The sequence below is a fragment of the Marmota monax genome, unplaced genomic scaffold (genome assembly GCF_021218885.2).
Source record: "Marmota monax isolate L192 unplaced genomic scaffold, Marmota_monax_Labrador192_F-V1.1 WCK01_AAM20220418_F8-fsc00025, whole genome shotgun sequence".
Taxonomy (NCBI): Eukaryota; Metazoa; Chordata; class Mammalia; order Rodentia; family Sciuridae; genus Marmota; species Marmota monax.
The window spans coordinates 2,920,240-2,933,705 of record NW_026691950.1 but is presented as its reverse complement, the minus strand read 5'-3'; the positions used below and the strand labels follow the sequence as shown (position 1 = coordinate 2,933,705).

The window sequence follows — 13,466 nt, the reverse complement described above, 5'->3', positions numbered from 1 at the left end:
CCAAGAATGTTCTGGTGTAAGAATTGGCCATTGTTCAATGTGACAAATGTCCTTAAAGATTTACATGCTCAGATAGAAGCCATGTCCTCAGCAACTTTGTCATGGAAACAATATCTTAGCTCCTAGTTCTTGGTACTTCCTGGTGGAAAACATTGTTAGTCTTTGTCTTTGCCATCATACTCATTGGCATATTCCTGTGCTATGGCATTTATTGCTGCATCAATATGGTTCCAGTACTAATGAATTCTTGTTTCTCTCATAGACCATCCATCACTCAAATGGCCCTCCAGCCTATTACTTCTCAATCGGACTTTTATCATGGACCACTCGATAGACCCGATTTTTAAAGGGGGACTCCAAACTGCTTGCCCCACACCATCCCTTTTCAGCCTGAAGAAGCCAGAAAGATCTTCTTCACCCCCCTTCCTTACAGCAGTAAGGAGTTCCCAAATTAGAGGGGGGAATGAAGCCAGATTTGAAGTTAGGTAGTCAGTGTAGTTAGGTAAATCGGGTCTAATGCCGAGTGAAATCTAAAATGGAGGCCATGCTGAGAATGATTCCAGGAAACGCAGGACAACTCATGGAATATTAATGAAGTCCTGAAAAGGCCCTAGGCCAAAGTCCACCTCAAAGAAATGTTAATGAACAGCCCCCAGCAAAAAGGTGCTGACTCAGAAGTCCTTCCTGACCAGATTACTTCTTTGGCCCACCTGTGTCCCACCCCTCGGGCCTTCCCACCTACATTCCATCACTGAAAGAACTATAAAAAGGGGAGACAACATCCCTTCCACGGATTCCACCTCTTGGGACCCCTTCTTCCTCCGGGAGAAGTCTTTTCTGCTGTCCTTTAATAAACTTCTAATTTCTACTCTGAAAAAAAAAAAAAAAAAAAAAAAGAATTGGCCATTGTTTTGAGGGTCTTGGTTTCCCTTTGTGCCATGGGTTTTGTTTCCCACTGTTCCCACCTCTTGATTCTGGGGCTTTCAGTAGCTTTGCCTTGCATCCTTTTCCCAGGGACCCAGATTTATGCCCTTCTCCTCGAGGGCTGAGAATTATATTTATGATTTTCCTTCGCTCTGTCTATTTTGGGAATGGTGAGAAGACGGGAAGCAGGTCAGAGGAGATGTTCTCTTACTTCCTGGTTGTCACAGCTCCCTCCTCTAGAATCCGGAGGATGGAGAGGCAGGTGGCAGTGGCTGCTGTAACTCTTCCCTCTGCGCCCACCAGCTCCTCCCCCGGGTTAGGTGCCTGCTACTTCCAAAATACCTTGTAATTGGGTCACAACATTATCTGCCTGCCAGGAATCATTTGTAAAAATCAAAGCAAAGATGCAGACTATTTCAGCAGGGTTTGAGATGTCTCTGTTGTATACTTGGAGGCGTCGTAGAGTTATTCCAAAAACAAAAGAGAATAAACTTGGCATCTCAGTTAGGTGGCTGTCTCTCTGTGGCCTAGAACTGTGTCTTATTTCACTGTGAAAGTGCTCAAATCGTGGTCCTTTCTGGACTTTCCACGGGGAGATGGGCTTTCATGGATTCCATTCAACTGATCAAACTCACTCTTGAATTTTCACAATATAATTGACTTGGAAAGAGTTTTATTCCGTGTTTTGAATGGTTTCAAGAGGCTACAGGGCAATGAAGATCAGTTGCTTTACTTGTCTAATTCCTTCCCCACGACATGGTCCTCTCTCCCCTGAATTAGAGCAGTGGCCTCCCAGTGGCCTCTCGGCCTTTCCAGCTCCATTCATGCAGTTTGGCTTCCCAGTAGTGGCTGGGCGCCGTTCCAAATGCCGCACATGGAAACTGACCAGGATGACCACTGTCTCGCTTGCTCAGAGCCCTGGTCTGTAGAGAAGCTGACGGCTAAAGGGCAGATTACTGTACAGCACAGCTGGTGTTGCCAGCAGAAGTACTGAGTGCTTCCCAGACCGGCACCTCCCCCGGTTGGGTGTGGGTGGGTCCTGCAAGGCTTGGTGGCTGGGAGGATGCTTGTCTATCCCCCAGGACACCAGGCAGCTGCATCTCTGCAGTTACTTAAGGCACCAGGACTCTCTGGCTCCTGCATGGGGCCCTGCCATTTCCAGCAGCCTCCACTTCCCTCCCCACCGCTGTTGACTCACAACTCCAAGCCGCAGTGCGGTTCTCCACCGCCTCTTGCTGTTTCTTCTCTGCACTACATCCAGGGTGATCCGAAGTCTTCTGCAGGTCTGGGCATGCCCATCCCACCCCTTCGGGGGACCCTGCTGCCCTCAGGATAGGTCTCAGTTTCTTGGTGCTGCACCAGCACCCTTCATGATCTGCCCCGAGCTTGCCCCTCACTGCTCTTACAGCGGGCCGGGTTTCTCTGGCTTTGGGCTTTTATTCTCTGCTCCTCTTGTCTGCATCCAACCTGCTGTCTACTTTGTATCTGACTTTAGTCCTCCTTTATGAAGTCGTGTTATGGTTGTCCACCTCAGTGTGCGTCCTTACTGGCCCCAGCCCCACAGTGTCTCATTCGTGGGTCTGGGGTGTGGCCTCATGAAAATCTGCATTTCTTTCAATTTTGTAGGCATTGCTGATGCTGCTGGTTTGGGGGCCACACTTGGAGAATCTCTGGTGTACAAGACCACCCAGGACAGGGCGCCTGGTCCTTCTCCCTGTTCCCGATGTGAATTCCTCCTGCCCCACTTCCAGCACTTTTTGCCTTCTACTGTTTATCGCCCTGCTTTCTCTTCCAGTCTGCTCCCCCTTCAGGGTTGGCCTCGAGCTGCTTCATCTTTGTGTTCCTGCTGTTTGGAAATCTTTGGTGCGCAATATACATTTGTCAAAGAATAAAACATAGGAGCGAAAAAGAATTTCATTGTTGGAGGGTTAATAAATATAACCCAGAACATTTTCAGCATCTGTTTTTTTCCCCTCAGACTTTATCCCCAGTTATGGTAGTATAGGCTCACAGATTGATGTTAATGAGGTCAATATGAATTACATACAAGTCAGTTAACCTTGCGACTTTGGTTCCAAATTCTACAAAGTTCTTTAGGAAAACTCAGTTTATTTATTTATTTGTTTTTGTGGTGTTGGAAATTGAGTGCAGGGCCTCACACATGATAGGAAATACCCTACCACTGAGCTATAATCCCAGCCTCAAGAGAACTCACTTTAAACCCGTTATTGTTTATGGACTGACTCAAAAATATGTAGTTTTCTTGTAATGGGTCAGCATCATCCAGGCTGTGTAGGAAGAAACTGTGTCCAAAGGAAGTGCAAATGTCATTTAATTTAGCAGTTGCAACATGAGCATGGTCTCTTTATTGAAAATGACATCACAGTGAACTGAAGTCAAATTAAACTGAGTTTATGTAACAGATGTTTAATCATTTCTCTAGGCTGGGGAGGGAGGGCTACTAGAATCTTTCCTTCACTTATTCATTCTGCAAATATTTATTGAGCACCTATTGTGTTGGCAGTAGGCCCTAAGGATGCGGAAAATACTCTGCTCTCTTGGCAGGAGATATCATGAAACAAAGGGTGATGTGATGTAAAGTGCTGGTGGCGCCTTCAGATCAAGTGGTGGGAATGGGTGAGAGCGGGAGACTTTATGTTGTATCCTGAAGGACAGTTGGTGATGGTCATGTTAAATTCACAAGATGGAGAGGAGCAATTTCAGGCCAAGGGAATGGTTCATAAGGGCCCCTCCCTAGAGCATCTTCAAGGAGCCCCACTGCTCCTAGTCCTGAAGGTGATTGATGCCACCGTAAGGCTTGCTGCTGTCTAGGCCTCAGCTCCGAGCTTGCTTCCATAACCTCTGAAACAGCACTTTCCACAGTGTGGTCAGTGGAACCTGGGTTTTGCAGACATATTAGGATTAAAGAGTTCTGCCATCAAGTTCAGAAAACTGTATCCTCTGTTGCCATTAAAATATTTAAGAAGTCTGTAGAAAAGAAGCTTGTTTAACTTGCTTCAAGGCAGCCTTTGGCCATGAGTTTGTTTTGCATCGTATCCTTTGAGCTGGTGCTTCCTGATGGACAGCTTGTCTTGGATGGCCAGCTCCAGAGGCTTGGCTTTGTGCACACTTAAGAGAGTGTTTTCCGTGATGCTTATCTCCTCTCTCTACCTCCCATTCACCCATCAGTGGCTTTCCGATGCCTCTCTCGTTGGTTTTCCTCAGGCCTGTGCTAGTTGGTCAGTGCCTGTCATTTGAGTCTGAAGATAATAGTGTTCAGAGGTCAAGAACTCTGCTCACATGCTGTGTGCAGGTCGGTCTTACGTTGTTTCTGCACTTGAGACTTAGAATTTAACTTAGTGGTTTTTGGCTTGAATGGTTCAAATTGTAACTTAATTCTGTCTTCTTTTGGGTCTACGGACATGGCTTTGGATGTCAGCTGAATCTAAGTGGGAGTAGGGAGAGAAAAGTGACCTACTTGTTGGAGTCACTAAGGGTGAGCACCAAAAGTGAACTGTGGTTAGGATTGGTTGACACTACGCTGGGGTTTTTGTTGATGTTTTGGAATCTTAATCACCGCTTGAAAATTTTGGCTTTGCTTTTGGTTGAGATGTGTTTCGTTTAGGTCCCTCATGAAGTCACTACAGGTAGACTAGACGAGACCATTTGGCTCAGAGGCTAGGGAAGTGAGGGGCTTGATGATCCTGTGCTGCTGTCTCTTGGGCTTGGGGCTCTACTGAGAAGAGGATGGAGGGATCTGGAGGGAGACAGAACAACCCAAGGAATAGTCCACACAGGTGGGAGAGGCCTGGAGTGCTGGGGAGAGGCCCAGGACTTTGAATCCTTGGAGGCTCCTCTCATTCTTGTAATGTTGACTTTGAGTATGGAGCTGTCTGGTCTTGCGTCCCCCTATTGAGGTACTCTGTTATCTTGGTGTTCTCCCTAAAGAAACAGGAAATCTAGCATGAACAGTGAACACATGGGATACCATCACTATGGACAGGGTCTCCATGTCCCAAAATTTCGAGGGAAAAACCTCCTGTCTTCAAATTCAGGATATTTCAGTCATTTGAGCAGAAAATATATGAGCAGCGGCACAACAGAATTAACACCCACAGCTCATATCTCTGCAACTTAGCGATTGGGTCAGTGTCATTTTCTAAAAATGTCTTTTTTTTTCCCCAGGGCTTGAGGTTATTTCAACTAAAATAAATAAAGGAAGTTTTGCATTCCATCGACTTATGTATCATTGTCTCCTGATCAAAGTCATCTCCTGCTGGCTTGAATTTTATTTCAGTTTGAATCATTTTCCTTTACTAGCTCTAGACCCTGCTGTTATTTTATGAGCTGCAAGTAGAAATAAGAAACAAAAATAAAATGTGGAGTTTTATTGAATTTTTCTCCTTTTTCTCCTCTTGGTATTGAGATGTGGATTGCAAGAAAAACCAGTTTTTTAAAAAAAAGACTAATTAGAATGTTAATTTGTGGCATTATTTTTACTTCAGTAAAGAAAACAGGATTTTCATTAGATGCTAAGCAATAATGTGAGATCCTGTCTCTAAATAAAAGACAAAATAGGACTGGGAATGTGGCTCAGTGGTCCAGTGCCCCTGAGTTCAACCCCTGGTACTCCCTCCCCCCAAAAAGAATGTGATATGATGTTAACAGGTGAACGTTATAATGTTATATATTTGTGAACTGTTTATTTGCATAAAGCCAAAGATTAGGAGAGACTGGATAGATATGAAAATAGCCATGGTTCCTTGGTGGGATTATAGATGATTTTATCGACTTTCTCTTCTTCCTTCCTAAGTTTCCTTTGTGCTTTTATATCCTTTGAGCAATGAGTAAAAAGGGAAAAAGGTCAGTCTGTTCATTCATTTTCATTTCATCTAAAGGATGTACACTTAGGATTGTATTTCTTCAAGGAGGCTAATTGGGAATAAGAGAGAGCTGGCATTATGCTAAATGAAATAAGCCAGTCACAGGGGTACAGATGCAGTATGACTCCCTTACATGGAGTAGCTAAGATTAGTCAGATTCGTAGAGACCAAGTAGAGTGCAGTTCTTGGGGATGATGGTGAGTGGCAGGTGAATAGGCACAGGTTTTCATTTCATTTGGGGAAGGCAAAACCAGGAGGTAGATGGTTGTGACATTTGTACAGCAGTGTGGATGTACTAAGTACCATTGAATTGTATGCTTACAAATTGGGTAAGACAGTTATACTTCCAAGGAAGACTTAGTATGCCCTGGACAGAGGCCCTTGGAGTATGTTCTAGCTCCAGGGCAATCTGCTGCTGGCCTGTAGCTCCCTTTGGGGAGGACACAGAGCCCAGGAACTGGGGAAGGGATAGGTGCCATTCATGGATGTGACACCAAGTTCCTGTCTTTTCAGAACCTTTCTTTTGCACAAAGCTCACATTCATCCAAACTATTTTGGAATTGTGAATTGGGTGTGACCTCCGTTGGGGCATGTTGTGGCTGTGCATGCTGCTCACTTCTACTATGGGGAAGAATTAGTTTGGTGAAAACAAATCTTCATTGGGATGTCCTCAAACACTGTGACACCTTTCCCCTTTATGCTGTGGATTGTATCCTCAAAGCCGAGTGACTTGGTGGCCTAACCCTTTGTCCATGTTGTTTTGAATCTGTTCCTCTGGGACAGGCGAATGTTGGTGACTGTCCCATGGCTTTCTTCCTGAGTCATAGTTTCTCCACCTGTAAAACATCTTTAGGGATCCTAGGATGCCACTGGGAGGGTGCAATGTGGCAGTAGGAAAGTGCTCACCAGAGAGTAGCGATCAAGATGTTTAGTTCCTGTCTTTATTTCCTATTGTGGGAGTGGTCATTCGGCTGAGCAAGCCTTCCCAATTAGTTAATCTGTAATTGTGCTACAGAGAGCGGTCGTCCTTTATCAAAAACTTGGATATTATTTAGAATTTAAGTATTTAAAAAGGTAGCCGTTTAAAAAAGGGCTGTTGGAGAGAGGTTTGTAATATGCTTTGTATTCAACTGTGTGGTTTTAGTTCTGATTGTTACCCTCTTATTATCTTCAGAGGATGTGGATGACAATTGCTCTGTGTGTTTTGCTACCGCACGTTATAGTTTGATAGGGTTTGGTTTGATACCGAGTCACATTTGATCAGCACAATCCCTAAACAAGTTCTTTTTCTCACCTGTAACAGGATCTGGTAGGAAGCATGAAACTTAATGTTAGCTGAGTACTTACCATGATAAGCTGTCACTGTGACGCATACCCTGCATGGATTGTTCAATTGGCCCAGTCCCACTATGAGGTAGATGCAATCTAATTCTCAAATGCAGATGGAGAAGTAGAGGCTCACCAGGGTTGCCCATGGGCTTGTGTCTGGAGTACATGGTGATGCTGGGCTGGAGGAAGGTTATGGGGAAGCACTCAGTGTGAGGTGCGCACACACACGCACACACAGAGGATGTTTTCCTAAGACACAAAAGCTACTAGACTGCAGAATCAGGAATCCCCCATCACGGCAGAGTGTGTGAGGGTCAATCATTGTGAGAAAGATCATGTTGGGAGCGCTAACTGTATTTGGTTGTAATTGTTGCTGCTTTGCATTTTTTTTTTTTCTGGTTGCTTTTTTAAACAGAATCTCTATGCTCTCCTGTAGGGCGAAGTCCTTTTAAAGAGTGTAACTAGTGTTGTGATGTTTTCTTTTGGAACAAATCGGGTGTTTCTGTAATCACTGAGTATTCTGTCCTGAGACTGTGCTCAGTACTATTATACAGGCTACTCTCTAGCAGCCAGGGGAGAACAAGTGGCAGACTCAAAATGTCCTGTAAAGATATTAGTCTGAAAATTGTGTTTTATTGTAGAATACTGATAAAATAGAATTTTACTTGCTCAATTGCTCCATGTTAACTGTGGACTTTTTCTAGAGGTAAGTTTATTAAAAAAAAAAAAAAGTCCTTTCGTTTCTTCCAAAATGATTGAATTGTGCTTTGGAATAACCTTTAGTCCTTAGGTTTCTGTTTGAGTTAGGATAATTAATGAAATACAAGAAAGGAGATCAAATTTCAGGCCAGGAATTTGATTTTAGGAAATATCACTAATCCACAATGTCAGCTTTGTCCAGCTTGTCCTGTAGTGTGCCTGGACTTCAGTGCTATGCTTTCATCTGGAATGTGAGTTCAGGAGCTTGGGCCGTGCTCCTCAGCATCATGGTGGTGCTGGTGTCCTGGATTCACTCAGTTGCAGGCCCACAAGGTCATTGCAAAGATATCTTTTTGTTTTTTCTTTTTTTAGTAACATGGATTGAACCCAGGAGCCTTAACCACTGAGTCACATCCCCAGCCCTTTAAAATATTTCATTTAGAGATAGGGTTTCGCTAAATTGCTTAGGGCCTTGGTAAGTAAGTTGCTGAGGCTGGCTTTGAACTCATGATCCTCCTGCCTCAGCCTCCTGAGCCCTTAGGATTACAGGTATGTGCCTCTGTACCCGGTGCAAAGATACTTTTTGACTGGTGGGTTGGTTAACAGTTATTCATGCCAAAGAATTTCCCCCAATCTGTTTGAAGGGCCAAAGTATGATTTAGCCTGTTGTAGGATTTCTGGATGCCTCCCTGGCGTAGAGAGAACTGTCTGCCAGTCCATGGTAAATGTGATTCACAGATGGACAAAGTGTGGCTAATACACAGAAATGTACAGCTTGGACCTCTGCAAGCACAGAGAATCTGCCATTAGGAGACATTTAAATCACACCCATTTATTTGAATAATTAAGTACTTCATTTATCTTTTCCCTTGAAGGATAATGTTTGTCAGGTTAACAGAAACGTGACAGCTGTTACTCCTTCCATACGGCCATGGTGTTGTACATCACTGTCCTGGCTGACCTCAAGAGCATCCATAGTGAGAAGGGGGCAATGACAGGTCCTCATGGGCAGTGTCTTGATGAAGTGGAGGCAATAAAATGGGTGAATAAGAAATCGCTGATGGTCGCAGAGCTGGAAAGGTTGGTGGGAACCTCACAGGCAGGTTCAACAGGTGTGGAGCGATCAGCCCCAGATTTGAGATGCAACTCAAAGAGCTAGAAAAATGGCAGAACAGTCCTACCCTGTCAGTTTGGTTTCATTGTACTGAACACTGCAGCAGCATCATGGACCACAAAAAAGCAAGATGAAAACACACAGGGTTCTTTTCCAGGGATGCAGTACCTACAGATAAGAAGCCTCGATGAAAAAACTAGACAAAAATTTAAAGGTTACATGTCATCTTCAACTGTTAGCTTAGATCATCAGCTTTCAAAAGAAATGGGCACTTTTAGTAAGAGTTCTAAAAATTAAATATCAATGATTATAGGTTCCTGTTATAGAATATTATTTAGTTATTGTTCATCAGTTAAAATTCAGAGGTGTTGCCTTAGTGGAAGAGATGGCAGCACAGGATAAATCAGCAGCATAAGTTTGTAAGCAGATTGCACGTATTTCACTTTGAATTTTTTGGTATATCGACTGGCTTCCTCTTTTGGTATTTATTAAATATGGAGAAATTAAGCATGAATCAGATCTTTTCCACATCCAATGTATAGAAGAATCAACAGAGGTTTATTTATTTATACTTTAGTGAAATGTCATATGAGCAAAAAAAAAAATACAAAAGATACTTAGCAGTGACTACAGTGGTACAAGGGAACAGGTCTTGGGTTTAAATCCTGCCACTTACTGCTGTGTGACTTTCAGTTACTCTCTTGATCTCTCTCTACCTCAGCATTTTCATCCTTTAAGTAGGGATAATAGGCTTTCAAGTTAGACTAAACTAACTTGAAGTGTGTAGATGAGTACTTGGCCAAAGTAACTGCTCAAAAAAATATTGACTTTAATTAATGTTATTCCTCTTGTATTTACTGTTAGAAGACAGGGGTTCGGAGCCCCACCCAGTTTTCTTGGTCCATGGTTCTTAAGGTCTTGGATAAGTGCGGCACCCTCAGTTTTTCCACTCTTTCACTGTTTGAATGTTGGTAATAGGAGGTGGGGAAAACAACAACACAGTGCACATTGTTTAAATAGAGGGAAGAAGTATTAAAATGGGCCCAGCATTGGCACCAAGCTGTGTACAGATTGCTGATTAGGCAAAATAAAAAAAATAAGCCAGCATGTTGCGCCAACATGCTGTTGTTTTTAAATCTGGCGAACCACCTGTAATTCTAAGTGATCAATTAAAGATGGCTTTGGTTTGTTGTTAATCATCTCCACATTATCCAGTGTCATCAGTCTATGTTCTGAACTCATGTAATTAAGAATTAAAGTCATGCCTGGTGCCACCGGGCCAGCTGTGTTCAGAGGGGCAGGGAGGTGTGTGGCCTCAGGATTTCTCAGGGCCATGCATTTCAGTGTTGATTGCAAATGCTGATTTCAGCCACAGTTCCACCTCTTTTTGTTTTTGAAGGGAAGGGGGTGACTTACTATTTTTTTTTTTTTTTTTGGTTATGAAAGGAAAATATTTTCCTGATGACAAGATTCAGAGCACCTCCCCGCCCCCCAAATAAACAAAACAAAAAAAAAAAAACCAAAGCAAGCATTACTAGAAATTTCAACATTTGAAGAAAATACTTGTTAACACTTGGACTAGAGCTTCTGGGTCTTCTCAAACTTGCAGAAAGGAAAAAGAAAAAGTTCTTTCTTAATTGCAGGGCAGCTCCAGCCAGCATGAGGCTTTTGGGGACGTGCTTAATTAGAAATTGTTCTGGGAAGTTCAGTGCAGGGACAACATAATGATGATCATGAATTACTTTTGTTTTTGTTTTCTTCCTAGTGTTGGGGATCGAACCGAGGGCCTCACACGAACCGAGGGCCTCACACGTGCTAGGCAAGTGCTCTACAACTGAGCCACATTGACCCCATGGTTGTTTTTTTTTTTTTTTTTTCAGTGAGTTGGTGATCAGAAGTGGCTGGACAGAGGTTATCCACTTATCCATCCAGCATTTATTTCCTGAGGGCCACGTAGGTGCCAACAGTCAAGATCTGAGTTTTTGTACAGTTTGCATGATTGATAGTATGAAGTACCATGTATGGAGTGCTGTGCAGAGAAATGGGGTGGGATTGGTGGGGCAGGTGGACTGGGAAGAGAGGACCTATTTTAAATGGGGAAGGGGTTGGAGCAGGCTTCACTGAGAAGGCGGTGTTTGAGCCAGGAGTTGTAGGAGGTGAGGGAGGACCCCTCTGGGGTTCCAGGGCCGGTGCTTCAGGCAGAGGTAGTGGAGGAGCTGGAGGATCTCATTCCATGGGGTGAGAGAGGGAAAGAGGAGTAAGTAGATGGAGCCTGCTCAAAAAGGTAGAAGGGCCGGGGAAGGTGGCCACACAGCGGGCAGGGCTGGTGAGGCCACTGAGACGCTTTGGCTTGGACCTAAATTAAGATGAGAAGCCATCAGAGGGTTCCATCCAAGGGTGACAGATTTACATTTTACAAGGGTCACTTGGCTGCTATGGTGAGAAGAGGGTGCCGGCAGCAGGGAAGCCATTGAAGACTTGAGAGATGAGGGGATGTGTGCAAGGGTGGTAGCCATGGGTGTGGGAGGATGGGATGGGTGCAGAGTATATTTTCAGAGTGGAGCCCAGGAGATTTGTTGATGGATGTGGAGTGTGGTGGGGAAGAGCCAAGGAGGATCCCGAGGATTTTAGTCAAACAGGTGAAGTGGGAGGCTGCTGAGTTGAGATGGATCAAGGGGGAGTTCGGCCTTAGACCTCAGCACTCGAGATGCTGACCATCTGGTTGGTCTGTGGGTCTGGAGCTCAGTAGAGAGGGACTGAGTCAGGGCTCTCGGTTCAGGAGCAGGGTGCTCTCCATAGGAGGAAGAAGGTGGAGACCCCACCCAAGAGCCCTGCTGGGGTTGATGGGGGAGATGAAGAAGAGCCAGTGAAGGAGACTTGAGCCACTGTGGCCACTGGGGTGGGTGCATAATGTCTTCGAAACCAAGCGAAGATGTATTTCAAGACAAAGATGTGGTCAGCTGGGTCAGATCTACAAGTAAATCGTATCTTTTCATTAAACTGTAGTAATTACCACTGAAAACTTATGAGAATATCTTAGGTTTTCTATTATTTATTTCTCAATATATAGAATTGTTTTTGCATTCAGTACGAAGGCCCCCTTCTCTCTTCCTGCTCCTTAGGGATCTCATGGTTAACAGTCAGCTGTTTGGATAACCTTTCAGATGTGTTTATTTATATGTCTGTGGCGGGATCTGTCCATCTACGTATTTCTCTCAGCAAAATATTTCAAATATACAAATATCCCCAAAGTAGGAACTAACGTGCTAGACACGTATCTGATGTCCATCAGAAAAGAAATGTGTACAGTGCTCTGATGTTGTGGCTTTCTTTCCCTTTGCTCCCCTTAGAGTAGTTAGTTCTCCTGTTTTTATTTGTGTCACTCTGTCACTCATCACACACAGATACCTGCACCTTCATGTGCACGCCTGGGTCGTGCTCTCTCTGGCTCCCTCCCTCCTCATATTCCTGCACCCTGCCTCAGGCTGGGCTGTATTTTTGGTAGTTGCAGCAGCAGTCCTACAACCAGCCAGGTCCTAGGAGACCAGCAGAAGTAATGATGCAGAGACCAGCAGGAGCCGGTGAAGCTGGCTGGTGGAAATAGCCCTGGGAGAGTCTGGGGTTTACATCTGGAGAGCTTATGGTCCACTGAGGTGTTGGTGCTCTGCAGTCCTCGCTGCAAATCCTAGCCCTGCTGTTAACTGTGACCAGGGACGGGCCACCTAATCTTCGTGCACCTCAGTTGGCTTCATCTACAGACAGGAGACAGTAATTCTGACCTTAAAGGGTTGCTGTGAGCCTTGTGGGAGAAGACCTGGGACAGCCTGAGAGGGCCTGTCGTGCAGTGTGTAGTGACTCCTGTTTCTTCTTCTCCCCAAGTCTTTGTCATCGTTTCCTTAAATATGTTAAGATAGTTGGTGGACAAAAAAAAAAAAAAGATTATTTAAATGATATGCTCTGGCTATCCAGAAAAGAATATTGATGTTAAACGGCTTTAGTTTATAATGTAGTTAGACTTGAGACTAGAGCTCAAGTAGGTTTTTGTTGTTGTTGTTTTTGTTTGTTTTTTTAAGTTTAAGCCTAGTTCCTTAGCCAGTAACCTGTTTAGTCTTCTGGAGGCAAAATGCCAAAGCCTGGGTGACATAGTCACTGGGTGGTAACACTTGCTTCTCAAGATTGTGGCAGACTGTGACCCTGGTTTCTAGTTCATGGATGGCCATCTTCCATCTTCTTGCTATGTCTTCATGTGGCAAAAGTGCTCTCAGAATTTTTTTGGGGGAAGTGGGTACCGGGGATTGAACTCAGGGTACTTGACCACTGAGCCACATCCCCAGCCCTGCTTTGTATTTTATTCAGAGACAGGGTCTCACTGAGTTGCTTAGCTCCTCACTTTTGCTGAGACTGGCTTTGAACCCTTGATCCTCCTGCATCAGCCTCCCGAGCCACTGGGATTACAGGTGTGTGCCACTGCACCTGGATCGGATATTTTTTTATAAAGACACTAATCCTATTCATGA

At 44.3% G+C, this 13,466-nt stretch overlaps 1 protein-coding gene across 16 annotated transcripts in view; it reads left to right on the top strand.

The window, feature by feature from the left end:
- Apbb2 (amyloid beta precursor protein binding family B member 2) overlaps window positions 1–13,466 on the top strand; it is a 397,355-nt gene that overhangs the window by 72,327 nt on the left and 311,562 nt on the right. The window contains exon 1 of one of the 16 annotated variants that reach the window (XM_058581869.1): window positions 10,830–10,902. The exons of the other annotated variants lie outside the window; for them this stretch is intronic. The gene's annotated coding sequence lies outside the window, so the exon portion shown is untranslated. Of the gene's footprint in view, window positions 1–10,829; window positions 10,903–13,466 lie in introns of those variants that run through there. 16 annotated transcript variants of the gene reach the window in all.